At 33.5% G+C, this 15,535-nt stretch overlaps 1 protein-coding gene across 12 annotated transcripts in view; it reads left to right on the top strand.

Moving 5' to 3' along the window:
- tmod (tropomodulin) overlaps positions 1 to 15,535 on the top strand; it is a 116,031-nt gene that overhangs the window by 59,677 nt on the left and 40,819 nt on the right. The window contains exon 1 of one of the 12 annotated variants that reach the window (XM_069120709.1): positions 180 to 282. The exons of 8 other annotated variants lie outside the window; for them this stretch is intronic. The gene's annotated coding sequence lies outside the window, so the exon portion shown is untranslated. Of the gene's footprint in view, positions 1 to 179; positions 283 to 6,142; positions 6,307 to 14,531; positions 14,620 to 15,535 lie in introns of those variants that run through there. 3 more of the 12 variants (XM_069120708.1, XM_069120706.1, XM_069120710.1) reach the window with 3 other exon arrangements.

The following is a 15,535-nucleotide window of genomic DNA, read 5'->3' as shown; positions in this document are numbered from 1 at the left end:
CTCGGATGCATTCGATATGCGATATTCTATGTATATGTATGTACGTGAACAATTCTCTCTCTCCCACTCTTTTTCTCTCCTTGTGGACAAAATTAATAGACCCTGAGAATGCATTGGCCGACGAATCTAATAACGTCGACGAGCTAAATGACAAACAGATCCGTGTGACGCCGATCATTCGATTACTCCTCGTGAATCGGTATTAGTTTTACTGTTTGACAGTTGGCACAGTGCTTTGGTTCGCTGCAAAAGTGGAGTAATAAATTGTCCTTTGATTCTCGGGTGAGCTGGATATCGCTGTTTGTGGTCATTTGAACGAGTTTAAATGTCGATGGTCTTTAAATAAGCTTGATTCGATATACGTAGAATTGCAATTCATTTATTAGATCATCTCATAAGCAATGTCGTCGTAGCAGCTCGGATCTAACAGAGGAATGATGTAATCGTAGAGCATAGTTACTTGTACTGTTTCTCATTCTTCAAATAATGTGTCAATCATTTTTGCAAGAAAATTGTAACGTTCATTTTTAACCTACGCGTACTTTCTCAATTTTTCCCATGTAATCGTCTTTGAGAGTAAGTTGAATGATATTGGCTGTTACCGAATTTGTTGTCGTTTTCAGTTATACGATAAGAAATTTTTAAGTATGTGTATTTTTATGTATACAGGGTGGTTGGTAACTGGTGGTACAAGCGGAAAGGAGGTGATTCTACGCGAAAAAAGAAGTGGAAAGTATAGAATAAAAATTTTTCGTTTGAGGCTTTGTTTTCGAGAAAATCGACTTTGAATTTTCGCTCGGTACGCGTGCGGTACGTTATAACGGATTTCACTGTAGATCGTTGTCTCGATGGAAAAATTAAAAAAAAAAAAAATTTTATTCTATATTTTCGACTTCCTTTTGGCGTAGAATCACCCCCTTTCCGCTTGTACCACCAGTTACCAACCACCCTGTATATTTGCATGTGGTAGAGGATAAGAAACTTGTTGAAAATTTGAAGACAATATATATTTCATATTAATCTCATCTTATAAAAATACTACTCGAAACTCGAACCACAATTTAATGAGAATTAAATCGAATCCCAGCAGAACCAATCGTTTCAATTTCAAATCCTTCCTAATCTTTGTTAAAAGGAATGCACTAACAAAACTACATAGGTATGCTGCGATTTTTTCAAACAACCGCTCCATTTACGACACAGAAGTTTCAAGTTAGGACAAAAGCTCGTCGTAATGAAATGGGACACGGAGATTTTTACGAAATCCCAGGTTCCTCGATCGATTAAACATTGGACGAACGATTTAACGTAACTAGAATCGAGGCGCGTTCGTTACAATAAATTTCATGGTTGAACCGGTGCACGCTTCTGCTTGGTCTGATCACGATCAACCGGACCAGTTTGCCACCCACGCGTGGGAAACCAACTCGCAAAAAGGTCACTCGCGTGTACTTTTCTCCCTGGTTTCGTTACGACATATTGTTGTTTGCGTTGGAGTAATTAATTAGCCAGCTCCTGGAGTTTGGTCTATCGTTTAAAAGGAAGACGACTTTCAATAAAAAAAACAGCGTCATTTTTCTCTTTTTTTAAAGAAGGGAAACAACGATATTATTGCTAATAACGCCGCAGGTGCATAGGAAACGGTTTGAAACGAATGTTGCATCCACACGTGGCATGGATCTGCACTGAATGGGAATAGGAGCGATAAATGTTTATTGGGTTCGTTAGTGATCGTGAAATGTTTTTATTTGAATATTATAATACCGCTGATAATAATTATTATAATGTTAAAACAATGACAATATTAAATTAAGTATTCTATTATTTATTAGATTTTCAGAGTTCAATATTCCAATGGTATTGATAATAATTAACGATATAACGCTCTGTCGATAATAATATTACAATATGATTTAAATGAAATATTTCTTTATTTGCTTTTCGAAAGAAAAGCAGATTTAAATAGGATTTTTGCAGATGAGGATCTTTTACTTGATTATTTGTTGATTCATTCTTTTCTATTGAATTTTCAATGAATTTTTAACGAATCTATTAATTTAATGGATTCTTTAATTATTTTGAAATAAAAGACTTGTACTTTCTTCGTTCAAAATTAAGTAATAACAATTAAATTTCAACTAAACACGATCATCATATGAAATATTGAATTTATACAATGAACGAATTCCATGAATAAATACATAAATTTATTCGAGTAATTAACTTTCGCCTCTGGTTTCTACAATAATGCTAATTACAAATTCCAATAACTAATTTTCAACTGTTATAAATTCATACAGGCGATCAGATATTATATGAATGTCTGATATGACTTATACGACATAATTGATAAGAAAGTTATTAAAAGATATCATTGTAGCTATATAATGAATGTTAGCAATGAACATAAATAAATCTGACTTAATTAAATGATTTATTTTTTTTTCAACCACAGTATTGTTATCTGAAATCTTCTCTCTTTTAATTGGTGTTTAATGTAGCATCGACCACAATTCTGCAGACAATTTTCAACGAAACAAAATTATTTTTCACTATCAATTAAAAATGTATCTAATAACCAAGTCTACCCTAAAAACGAAGTATGTTTTTCTAGCCTGATTGTTGGCAGAATGAAGAGTACTTTTACATTCTTATTACCATTATTTTAACGTTCCTATTTCTAATATTTTTCACTCTATTCGTGATTCAATAAAATACTCGCACGCAGGCCAGCTTCATGCGCGTGCGTTTGCTTGCGAAATTAATATTATCAGTTATCGACGTAATGACGCAAATGTGCGGCTAAATAGCTGAACGGTGGCATTTAAAGTGACATTTCAGCCGATGTACAATTTACGTGGAGCAACCTGTCACGGATAGAAGTGGACATTAACACGAAATACAAATAAAATCCCGTTAAAAATATTTTTAGACATATCCGTGAAAGTAACACGCCTCGTTTTTGCATTTCGTATCTTTTTCACAAGCTGATAAACGAAACGTACCGTTTCGAAAGTCGAAAATTCGTTGCAGACGTTCCTTCGACAACGCCGTTCTTTCATTTAACCCGGGCGCACCTCTTTCATTTATTTAGAATCAGACTTGGCAACCCGATTCTCACGACTACAGTGAATTGTTTATCGTCCAACAACTTTCTATCCTAAGTTGAGGATCTTTGAGAGAACAGGAAGTGCGTCGTTGAAGATGAACAAAGTGTCTTGAGGCATCAAATCTTTCAGCTCTAGGTACTTGCCCTCACCAATGTTTTAATTGATATTGGTAAAATTTGAAGTAATTGGAATTAAATATGCTCTGGATATTATTATCGTTATTCTGTTTTTATTTATCATCTTATACTTTTTTTGAGTCAGAAAATATTCCTCTCTTTCTGTGTATCGAACAAGCTTGCTCAAGTACAATTTGGAAAAAGTTGAAATGTAAATTGAACTGTTTGCAAGAGGAATGTTCGTATTTCGGTATGTATTCTGTTTACCAATAGTACATCTGTTTGTTATTAGTGGCACGCGATGTCTTCATTTGGCCATCCTTCAAATATTTAATTTGGTTGTAGGTTGCACAATTAGACCCTAATAATAAATCTACTGAGTTAATGCACTCTTCTTAGACGAGCATGTCGCTTATAAATATTAGTTTAAATGATGTGTCGCTTCCACATTTTCTAACTGTTCACATGATGAAGAAACAACTGTCAAATTTTCAAACGTAAATCACCCCGTTACAACGCAATCCATCAGTAAAAGCGAATTTGTGATTTTCGTGAAACCTTCGATTGTCGCATTTAAGTAATCTTCAGAAAAAAAAATCCTTACGTATAATCGTAATTTTAACGAAGGAATAAAATTGGTAATGCGATGAAACAAAATTTATCAGAAAAATATTCACATAATTTCCAAAAATTAAAAGAATTATTATAAAATTACGATTATAATAAATCAAACAAAGTAGTAGAATTACATAAAAAATTAAATATTGAACGATTCGTCTTAATCCGTCCACACAGTTATCTTCTAATTAGAAAAAATATTTCAAATAGAACTTACGCTGTTTCGAAGGAATATCAAATTTTTGTCTAGATAGAGATGCTTTTGAGATTTCAAGGAATCTTTTCTTCTTTTCAACAGACGTACGTATCGATAAACTTTTTAACAAGCTATAAATTAAATAAAAAAGTGTGCCTAGCGTTAGTGTATCTTATTCTGTAACAAATTCACTGATATGTTGATCTTTCAATGCCGGTCAAGGCTATTTATCATAAAAATTGATGATTGTCAACGATAAAGCAGCAGACAGTAAACGAGGAAAGAAACTGGTTCAAAATCCTAAAACGAACCTGTCCAACGTGTTTCAAAATTAAATATCACATTAGCATGCTAAAAAAAGAGCAAACTGCATAATCGTAAAAATGTTTATTCGTTGAAACGTAACATGGCAATCGTCCACTTTCACGCGGCCAGTGACGTGCAACAAAAACGTGAAATTTTTATTTCTATCATTTATGCAAACGGGAACATAAATGGTCGCGTGTGAAACACGATAATATTGTTGTTGCTGCACGATGCTGGTGAACAACGTAAGAGTAGCAACACCGTATAATAACATTGCGAGAAATTGTTTCGAGCCGGCAAACAAATAGTTGCCCATCGAGATTCGAGTGATATCATCCCACAGGCTCGAGAAATGATCTCATCGCACCTACATATTCGCAGTTAAGTAGAAATACCGCGGAAATCTCAAGATATTTTGCAAACGCATCTCTCTTTGCGAATGAACGGCACATTTTCTCCGGTTTCCATGGCCGCAACGTTCTTTCGTGCGATTAACGCACTCGTCTAGTTGTTTTCTTGCATCATTTTTGATGGATGATCAACGTTAATGTCTCGTCTATCTGTTTATACTTCGTAAGCTATTTGTTTACCATTTACGCAGAATATTATGAGCTATGGTAATAAGTTAATATCGATTTGCTAGCCATTCTTTTCTGAGCCTGGTAAGAGTTATGGAATTTCATCAGATTATAACGTAATTTCATTCTGATACTTGTTGCCTGAGAATAATGATTTATTATTGTTTCAAGTTATTCAGCTGTGATTTCGTAATTTAATTTGGTAAAAGACTAAGTAGTTTTCTTACTTTATTTATATTGTAATATTATACTGTAATTTATTACATTATAAATTATATGAATTTATATTGTAATAGCAGTGGTTTTATGTTTGTAAGAGTAATGTTTAAGAATTTCTGCTGCCTAAGACAAGAAATAGCGAGAGTGATTTGGGAGATTATGATTGAAGTGAAACTGTAGGATTTCACGGGGGATAAATGTAGTATACAGAGTATTAAAGAAGATTTATTCTCTTTCATTTGAAAAGTCACTTTTCGTATCGCGTTTGCTATCGAACGTCGCTAGAACGACTTCGTTTTTGTTTGCGGTGAAAGCTCATTAGATAACGCTAATAGCAGTTGATTCGCCTCAGAAACCCATCAAGATTATTTAACCGTCCACTTTGTCGTACATACCTCGTGTTAAAAGTAAATTCCCTTAATATCGAAAAAATTCTGTTGAAATTAGATAAATTGAATATCTTTTTATCACGACACACGTTATTCCTTCGTATATTTTTCCACTAAACTACACGTAAACGACGAATATTAAAAAAAATACCTTTACCTTACACAAACGAACGTATCAGCTAAAAAACTCTACCAGACATTCAAAGGAATGTAATCTCTCATCCGTCCATTTAAAAATCATCCGCCGGCGGTTTAATGGTTTCGCATTGGCGAAAATTGGCTGGCTCACACGTAGGTACGTCACGTTCGTGACAATTGCCATGGCACTATTAATGCAAATTGCCGCGAAACGGGTTAAGCTGGTCTCAATGACGGATGCTCTTAATTGCCAACGGACTGGGTAACGATTACGATTGCGTTTTTCCGAGTGAAAACGCCGATAAAGAAAAAACACCGACCTAGCCGTGTATGGAAACGCGCCAACAGGCCAGTGAAAGTCGTTTTGAACGAAATCGCCGGCGGTTCGTACACTTTGCTAGCCAACGTGTCGCACAATACCACTACTACTGGTGCTGGCCGTCCTCTCATCGAGCTTCCAGCATAAAAGTCAGTTGTTTAGTAGCGCTCCAGCTCCAGAGGCTTCGTCTTGGTTCGCGTGCCACTCCTTTAGTGTCTTCCTCGTGCATCTAGTCTCGTTCACCTGACGCTCGACTCTTCGATATCCACCGATACTTCGTGATTGGAGATCGACGTTCTTCTGTGCGTTCTCCGTGAGTAAGTAATTGGATTTTAGTGGAGATATGATAAAGTATAGAAAAGATATTGTACGAAATACTAGAAAACTTCAGGTCCTAATGTTTGAGGAGTTTGAGGTTCGTTCGGGGTTGAAGCTTTGGTTGTAGCATAGTCGTTATTAACTTGGATATGTCCATCTTGTAAGAGAATGATTGAAAGGTAGTTCTTTTGTATTGTTTTATTTCTGTAGCATTCATAATATCCAATACATATTACAATGTAATTTTTTGGAAATTCCCTTGAAAGATGAGCTGAAATTTGTTACTTGCAAGATGCACTCATGCCGGTTTTTCGTTGAAATTCTTATTTGGAACGATATAATATGTAATGTATAATGGAAACGAATTGTCAAATTAAGAATGTTTTATTTTGTAGGAGAATTTTTTTAGATAATTTAGTCGATGTTGAATCACGATGTTTAATTGAAATCCTCATCTAGGAATCATAATCGTAAAATAATTCGGTGGATTTTTCCAGTCTAGTCGTTCAAGGTTAATTTAATACATCTAGCAGATTGAATGGAGGACTGATCTTAGCTCTGATACTTTGTACTGTTACGTCGCATTTAACAGGGCTATATTAGTGAAATAATAAATATGCGACTGTGTGCTAATTTTTGTTAAAACGTTTCTACGTTTTGAAAGAGATTTTCTTCTCTTTGATACATTATTTTCAAGTTGCTTATATTATATCTGAACGATCAAAGTATAATTAATACTTCAAACATGGGGAAAGATCGATAAATTGAATGAAAGCAGGGATAAAATATGTGAAATATTAAACGTGGACATTTAATTGTTTCGAATACTATTCTCTCCGAAGTATCATCGTGGATTGATTATTTTATCGCTAATCAGTATCACATTGATCAATTTCGGAATATTCGTTATTCCATTATCAGAATATTCACCTGTTCTATTGCGAGATATCTACATCGGGACGACAATTCACGAAAATTCATCACATGCTTGTGTGAAAATTTTGTCGTGGCTCTTCGTAATAGAATATCCATTATTTGTATAAATAATAGGAAAACGTTAATTGAAGCAAACAAACTATTATGTTATAGATTAGGAACTTTAATGGAATATGTATATAGGAACATTTAAATAACAGATTGCAAATAACGCAGATTCCATTATATTTATAATTGCATTATACACGTATCGATTATTTTGCTTTATTGTACATATAACATGTATATTGAAATATTTATTTTAGGAGAAACGAGTATTTTTATTCGAATTAGCAATATACCAAAAATTAACCAAACACGATTCTTTTCTTTAAATTGGTAATATATTCTACAAATAATAGTGCATTCAAATTAGGGGCATTCGCGCTACTTTTACTTTTTTCTGCTATGTTACTCTTATTACTCTGTTATATACAGATATGTACACCTGAATGTATATTCCTTTTTAACCCTCCAATCATCCTACGGCATTCTGTCAGAATTTATATATATTTTCTTTTCTTAAAAAATTATTAAACTTACAAGTTATTTAGAAACGCTGGAAGCAAGAACTATGGTTATTCTTTCATTTTCCACTTTCTCATTGCTAAACATCTCATGAATAATTACTAAAATATTTTCCGAATCACTAAACATTCAAATTAGCAGCGTAGCAGGCAACCAGTTACCATTCTATTATTTCGAAACTACTAACTCTGCAAATGAAAAACAATACTATCGATAGACCCTTCACAATTAGTTACATATATTATTTTCGCATAACTCGCTAACAAATATTTTCTAAAAAAAAAAAATACAAAAATATTTCCAAAATAAGTATCTGAAATTAAAAGTATCACATTAAATCAATCCCTATCTTTTTATTGTTCAATAATTCTAAAAACTTCAAAAATCTTGTGAAAACGATTCAAACGAAATTCTTCCACAAAATCGCTCTGAGAACGATTCGCAACAAATTCATCCACAAATCTCATAACCATTGTTCTGTTATTCTCTGCTCTCATTTCTATCACTAATCGATCGCCTAGATAAAATAACGTCATGTTGCGGAGCGCGTTGCGATAATTGCTCGTCACCATTGTGTTGAATAGTCGTGGAAGAAAAGTGCAGTTAATTAACGACCGACCAATGTTTGATCGACTCGGTGATTTCGCACGGTAGTTATTGTAGCGATCGATGAGACATAACAGGCGGTCGCACCACGGAATTTTCGCGTTGATTAATTGTCCAAATGCCTCGATCTATGAAATGACTGGCTTCCTGTCCGAGTACCGGTGATTTCGTTGATTTAATTTGGACTGTGGACAGGCTAGGTCGGTCAGCGCGTGTTATTATTACCGAAACGGGCGTTCTCCGCGTTCTATGGCTCGATACGCACCACGTAGCGATCCATGATCACCGATAAAAGCGAACACACCCTGACGCTATATTTGTAAGTCACGTACGAGTACCGGAAGATCGCGTCGGGCATCGCTGACCTACGGCAACCGACTTCGAATTGGTCGTGGGTAAAGAATTCTTCTTAGAAGCGATGGTGATGAGCGGACTAAGGATGTTTATGCAAATTTGTAGCTTCATGAACGCGAGTAAAATGAAACTTACCTACGCACAGATTTCATTTATTTATTAAATATCATAACGAATATTATGCTTTGGGTATTTTATATATTTTTGCAACTTTGATCTTCTCGTAAATGCACCAACATCCGCTATAAAATGGTATTTTAGAAGAAGAATTTTTCACGAAGCTTTCGGTGGTTGTACATGTAATTGTTGTCAAGAGTAGAGAGAAAAGGGACCTGTATCGAACATTGAATAATAAATTTTTATCTAACTCTTTTTATAAATAACGTCACTCCGGGAAAAAGATCAGGAAAAAAGGAATGAATAGCATGTAAGTGCTTATTTATTTTACCTATTAGGTATGCTTTGTAACGTAGTATGTAACTATTTATAGTTTTACACAATACGTCGCATAACTTTGTCTATGCGGGTATAAATATATTGTACAAGGTAGACAAAGTCAATATCTTATATAATGTGTCATAATATGAATGCGTAAGTCTGTTGCTGAGATCGAGTAAACAGCAATAATACTTTAGAGCTTATTTGGCGAGTTATTATTACTTAGTTATTGTTTTCTCTCAAGAAGTGATATTTGTCAAATATCATTATCTAAAATCCTTGTTTAAAGTTGATGTTTACCAAAGATTATTGCAGGTTAACGATCACTATCGATAAAAGTAAAAAAACCATAATCCCTATTCGATGTTTATTTTTACTAATTTATCTCGAAGTTTATCAAAAATTTTATTAATATTAACATATTTGAAAGTAATACATAGACATATTTTATCACAAAAACATGATATTTAACAAATTTTAGCTACGACGAATAGTTGACGATTATTCTCTTAAAGTTACTTTGCTAAAAAGTGAAGATAATCTCCAATTATTTTTCTTGCTGCTCTAATCGGCTGAACTTTCGATTTAAGTATTTAACTCGACACACTTCTGTCCATGAAATACGTTAATAGACGTGACCAAAGAAAACGTACGAGCATATACTGCTTAATGAGAATTAACAGCAAAAACAAATCTATCATTGAGAAACGAGTCAGTATAACATTTATCATTTGCTTTCTTACAATCGTAATTTCTAAAATAAGTTAGTGTTGATATCTCAATTGATCAATTAACTTGAACAACTTTCACAATTATCTCCATATCGGTTACACATAAAAATTTATTACAACTCAGCACAATATTCAACTTCTTTATCTAATAACTATCATAAGCTGATACTAATTATCAATAAGAACATTTATTGATAAATTTATTTTCAGAAGCCAAACTGATCAACACCACTTTTTATAATTTTCCTTATTAAGATTATACTTAACATCCAATTCTGAAGAAACAGATAATTCTCATAAATTTATTCATCGACAGAAAAATAGTAAAAATAATATTATATTAAAATTTTTTATTTGTTTAATTTAAAAAAATAATATCTGTAACATCATCGTTTCCCTCTATTTTTCGATGCATCGTGTACTATTTACCAACGTGACTTTCAACGTCGATTTAAACGTCGTATTATTCAATCGAACCAGTTTCTCGAATTCAAAGAACGCTCGAGATCCTACCTATTTGAAAGAGAACGTTCGTTTTTTGGCTTGATCGTCGGTAGATTGAAAAGTTGACACGATGACCCAGATCACGAATCTGGAATCAATACACTTTCACGATTACGGGACCTTTTGCGTACATACGGGCCAAATATGCTCGATCGGAGCTCTTTTGGCCCGTTGCCAATTAGGATCTGTTTAGCAGGAAATCGACGCTCACAATTTGCATCGATCGCATTTTCCAAACAATATATCAATTGTAATATCGTGGGATTCGGACAAACGTGAAACTACACGCTTAATGCACATTGTGCAATACCTTTAAAGAAAACTGAAGATGGTTGTCATCATTGTGTCGAATGAATCTTTCTCGGTGATTTATCCTTGAATGTTTATTGGCTGTTCAGTTGAAGCGAGTCACGTGTACATCGAGAAAATCGAAATTGATCATTGAAATCGTGGGTAGTCGTAAATTTAATAATGGTTTATAGTTACGCCTGACTTTTAAATCAGCTTGTAAGAATATTGCAAACTTCTAACTCTTTCAATATAAAAGTCTTTTACCATATACGTATTCTCCCCTTAAAAGTAACAGCTAGAGAAACCGTAGAAAATATTTCACGTAGTGAAAATATTTCAGGCGAAGACATAGAAACTTTCCCTTGTATTATGCCCGACGTTTAAACAAACTTCTATGAATATTTGAAACTTCAAAACATTTTCGATGTAGAATTTTCTCGCAAATCTGCATTTTCCTGCAAAAAGTAATAACCAGAAAAATCGTACAACTCGTAACAAAAATCCAAGTTTATCTCACAATGAACTAGCTTTGCAGGTCTTTCTATTTTGCAGTACAGCTGTATAAATCTATACATGGATATTACTAGCGAGTAAATTTCTACAACTCATTTGCTACCACTTAAATCAGGAAGAAGGAAAGTAGAAAAGATACAGAAAAAATAAACCAGATCATGATTTATTCAGATCTCGTCACTGTTGAAAAAGAAAGTGAACATTTCTCTTCGATGGAACGTCAAGTTGCAATTAGATTATTAAAAGCATAGAAAATGACCGGAGCATTAAAAAAGAAAAAAAAAGGAAAGAAAGAAAAAGAGAAGGAAGAGAACACAGAGAAAAACGAGTCAAATTCGGCAACAGTACTTTCGCGTCTCACCCTCGTCGTCAGTTGAAAAGAGACGTTCTTTTCGATAGAACGTCAAGTTATAATTAATTGGGTGCATAGAAGATGGTCAGGGCATGACTGTACTAATGAGCCAATTAGTCTTTCAATGTTAAATTAATTAGGAAACGCCTATGACTTGAAAAAAAAAGGAGAGAGAACACGACGGTATTATAAAGTCACGTTGCATCTTGTATCATTAATACCCTATGCTCGATGAAAATTCGAACGCGTGGAACAATTTTCGAGCTTCGTTTGCGACGTAACGGTCATTAAAATCCACGCACCCGTGACGGCTGCAACAACGGTTCCTGTTGCAGGATGAGCTATTTCCAAGCGGCCAACAGTTTAGTACAGGCCGCTATCTATCTCGGAACAACAGGTAGCGCGATGTCGATCGGTGTGAACACCGCGTTGCATAACCCTCGTGTTTCTGAATGGCCGATGACGCTTCGAAATTGGCGCCTTTAGAATTCGTGCTTTTTCGTTTTCAATGAAACTATTTTCCTCTTTTATCTTTTCTCCTTTTGTTTTGCTTCGGAGGACCGAGTTTGGGATTCTTTTGCGAATAAGATATTTATTGGGGAAATTTTCCAAATTATTTATCACTTAGCTTAGGTATTATGCTTTATTTAGAAAAAGCTTTGTTTCTTTTAGGAATGGAATTTAGTATTTAACTCTTTGTAGAATTGCGACGCAGCCAGAGCGAGAATTGTTGTTTGATTTTGTTTTCACTGGTAAAAGATAAAAGAAGAAAAGAATATGAACGGATAAACAAATTCACGGACATTTACGATGTTTACTTGATGATATAAAATTTTCCATTTCAGAAAATATAAAAAATGTTCTAGAAATGCTGGCATATCTACAATTGGTACTATATTTGCGAATAAATTAACTTATTAGGTAGCATGATTTTCATTTTGGAATTGCAGAAAAAATTTTATTTAAATTTCACAGTATCGATGCAATATTTTCTAGTCAATTAACTGTGTTAATACCAGTTCAGGTAGAACGTATATATATCAGGTATAAGTTTACGGTCGTTCATCTCAGATTCGGATCCTGTAAAAAGTGCAAATTGATTCCTTACAGATGTACATACTCGACTTGTTCTACTAGACATGTACCGTGTAAGTGCTTCTATTACGGTGAGATTGAAAGAACATCGTTTTGCAACATGAGAAAGTAAATTACAGATTAGATTCTTTTTACTTTCAGCAAATAGGCAGTAAACGTCGATAAGCAGACTTCAATACTTGTCTGGTACAAGATATCGATTCGATTAGATGTACATATGTACATATTTTGACAAATACATATTTGTCGTTGAAAATAAAGATGTACAAAGAGAAATCTCGTCATCGTTATATTCCTTCGTGGAAAATTATTCTCCGAGTTATTAATAATATTTACAAAAATTAGAATATATCGTTAAATGTTAAGAAACTATCATTAAATATTGAGGAACATAATCACTTATACAGGTTCAATACAAAATAAATTGTAAGATGTAATGCAGATTTAATTTTAAGGTAAATTTTAATATTCGCAGGATACGGTTAATGTCGTTTCCTGAAGCTTCTTTCCATTTTATCAACTTCATCAAATTCGTAGATTCAGCTTTAAAAATGATATTTAAGATTTTAGAAATGACCTCTGTTAAAGTAAACGTGATTAAAATTTAAGAATATTGCAGCCTGTTTTCCGAAACAAAGTAATAAAAACTTCAAAATGCTTTAAAATATCCGATTCAACTTGTTGAAAAATATAATTTCCTTCATGTCCATAAAATAAAGTACCAAAGAAACTAAGAGTGACGTTCTCTTATAAAACCTACAGTAAACACATTTCAAAACTCGATGTTACACAAGCAACAGGAAGACTCGACGAACTTGTCTCTATATTTGGTCACATCTCGTTTCCTTCGGTCAACTTTTCCCACTGTCGCGAATGTGTTACCTGTGTCCATATCGATTTTAATTGCGAATGTTAGCGCGAACAGTTGGCAGTTGCTCCGTTGTAGGAGAAAGACACGAAAGGATTCGAGTTTCCGATTTCTACGCATGGAAATTCGAGTCAATCCGGTCGCGTGCTACGCAATACTCGGAGAAACTATGACGAACGTACGTACGTTGTGAAACTCACAGACGATTCTCTATTCCAGAGAATAAGGGATTATTATTGCTTGAATATTAATATCGCTGTTAGATCAGCCTAATTACAATTATATAAAGACACAAGATAATGGGCTTTCTGTCTTACACGTAAAAGATTTAGTAATTTGTTGTTAAATTAGTTTCCAAGTACAAAAAATTACTATACACTGAATATACTTGTGCAATATACTACGATAACAACACACGATATATCAAATGGTAAAAATCATCATACACATTTTGGATAAGACATAATATTTTTCAAATAGTTTCTCATAATAAACGATCGTTGGTAACATCAACGTATATTCCCATAACTAAACTACATACTTTTACCATTGAATTAAATTCATAGTACAAGGAAATATACATTTTTTTCATTAGATAAACAGTTATTCCATTTCAATGTAATCGATTGACTTGCAGATTGACTTGATTGCGCGTGGGTGGCGAATAATCATGCCTTGTAGACGCCACTATGGATATCATTGATCCTCAATAACACACGCGAGTAATACACGAGATTATTGTGCAATATTATCTAGAAGTCTAAATATCCCAAACCGTTGACGGCGGAGAGATTACTGTACCTTATCGTTTAACTTCGAAGTCCTCGAGAGTCTAAGTTTCGCAATTCCTCGATTGATCATAGAAGGTCTTCGCCTTCACTCCTGTTGCTCGGTTTATCGGAACTTGTCGATAAGTTTTGTTAACTGAATGTTACTTTAGTGACACTTGCTTCGTGTTCAGTCTTCAAAATACACTGGAAGTTGTATTCATGAAACAAATTGTTAATCCTTATAGTCGCCTGCGTATATATTTTTTCATATTTCACTGCTAACATAGGTAAGTTATATAAAATCGATTTTTAATATTTAGTTTCTATAATATTTTCACCGTGTACTTTCTATAGTATAATATTCGAATAAGATCAGATTTCAGAATATTTTTTACGAGAAAGTAATATTTAAGTTTTATAGGATATTATCGAATGTGAGTTTCATAAAAATTGAAATTGGCTTTTCGTTGTTGTATTTCATTCATTTATGTTTCCTTTTAGCGACTAAGTTCTTTTACTTCATCAGCTATTATTTGTAATAATAATTTCAGTGGTATCAAGATTATTATTAATTGGAATTTATTTGATATTTTTAAAGATTTAAAGTATCATAAGTACATTTCGTTCATAAATCTCTACAGTATTGAAGGTTTATTAAAGAAATATTTAGTTTCGTGAAGAATTACGCTTACTTCATAGCCAACATTTCATAATTCAAAGTGTACATAATAAGCTGGAAGAATAGTTATACCATTTAAGATCCTCTCACGAGATTGTCCTCTACAAAGAAGGAAACTAATGGAGCATTCTGCAGACTTAATAACTGGTCTTTTCTATGATCTTGTACTTGTATTCTCCGCGATAATCTTTTAATAAAATTCAACCTCCACGGCTGTATAAAAGCATTGATTCCTCACTCAGAAAGCTGCCTGAAGAAAATTAAGATACTTAACTCTAATCTCTACGAATAATTAATAGATTTAACAGACAACATTTCTTATAGAATAAAGATGAGATCCGAGCTAAATATGATAAAATACAACACTATTTATTACGATACTGTGCAATGATCTGGTGCAAGTAAAATTAAAAATCACACACGATACGTTACGAATTTCTTTCAAACTTAAACAGAAGATAAAAAGTGAATTCATCGTAAGGAATAAAATTAAATCTTTTCATCTCATCTTTATGAAAGTATAT

Source organism: Bombus flavifrons, chromosome 9, assembly GCF_040668555.2.
Source record: "Bombus flavifrons isolate JBK064 chromosome 9, iyBomFlav1_principal, whole genome shotgun sequence".
NCBI classification, from domain to species: domain Eukaryota; kingdom Metazoa; phylum Arthropoda; class Insecta; order Hymenoptera; family Apidae; genus Bombus; species Bombus flavifrons.
Note: the sequence above shows the minus strand (reverse complement) of the source record. Positions and strands in the feature narration are given on the sequence as shown.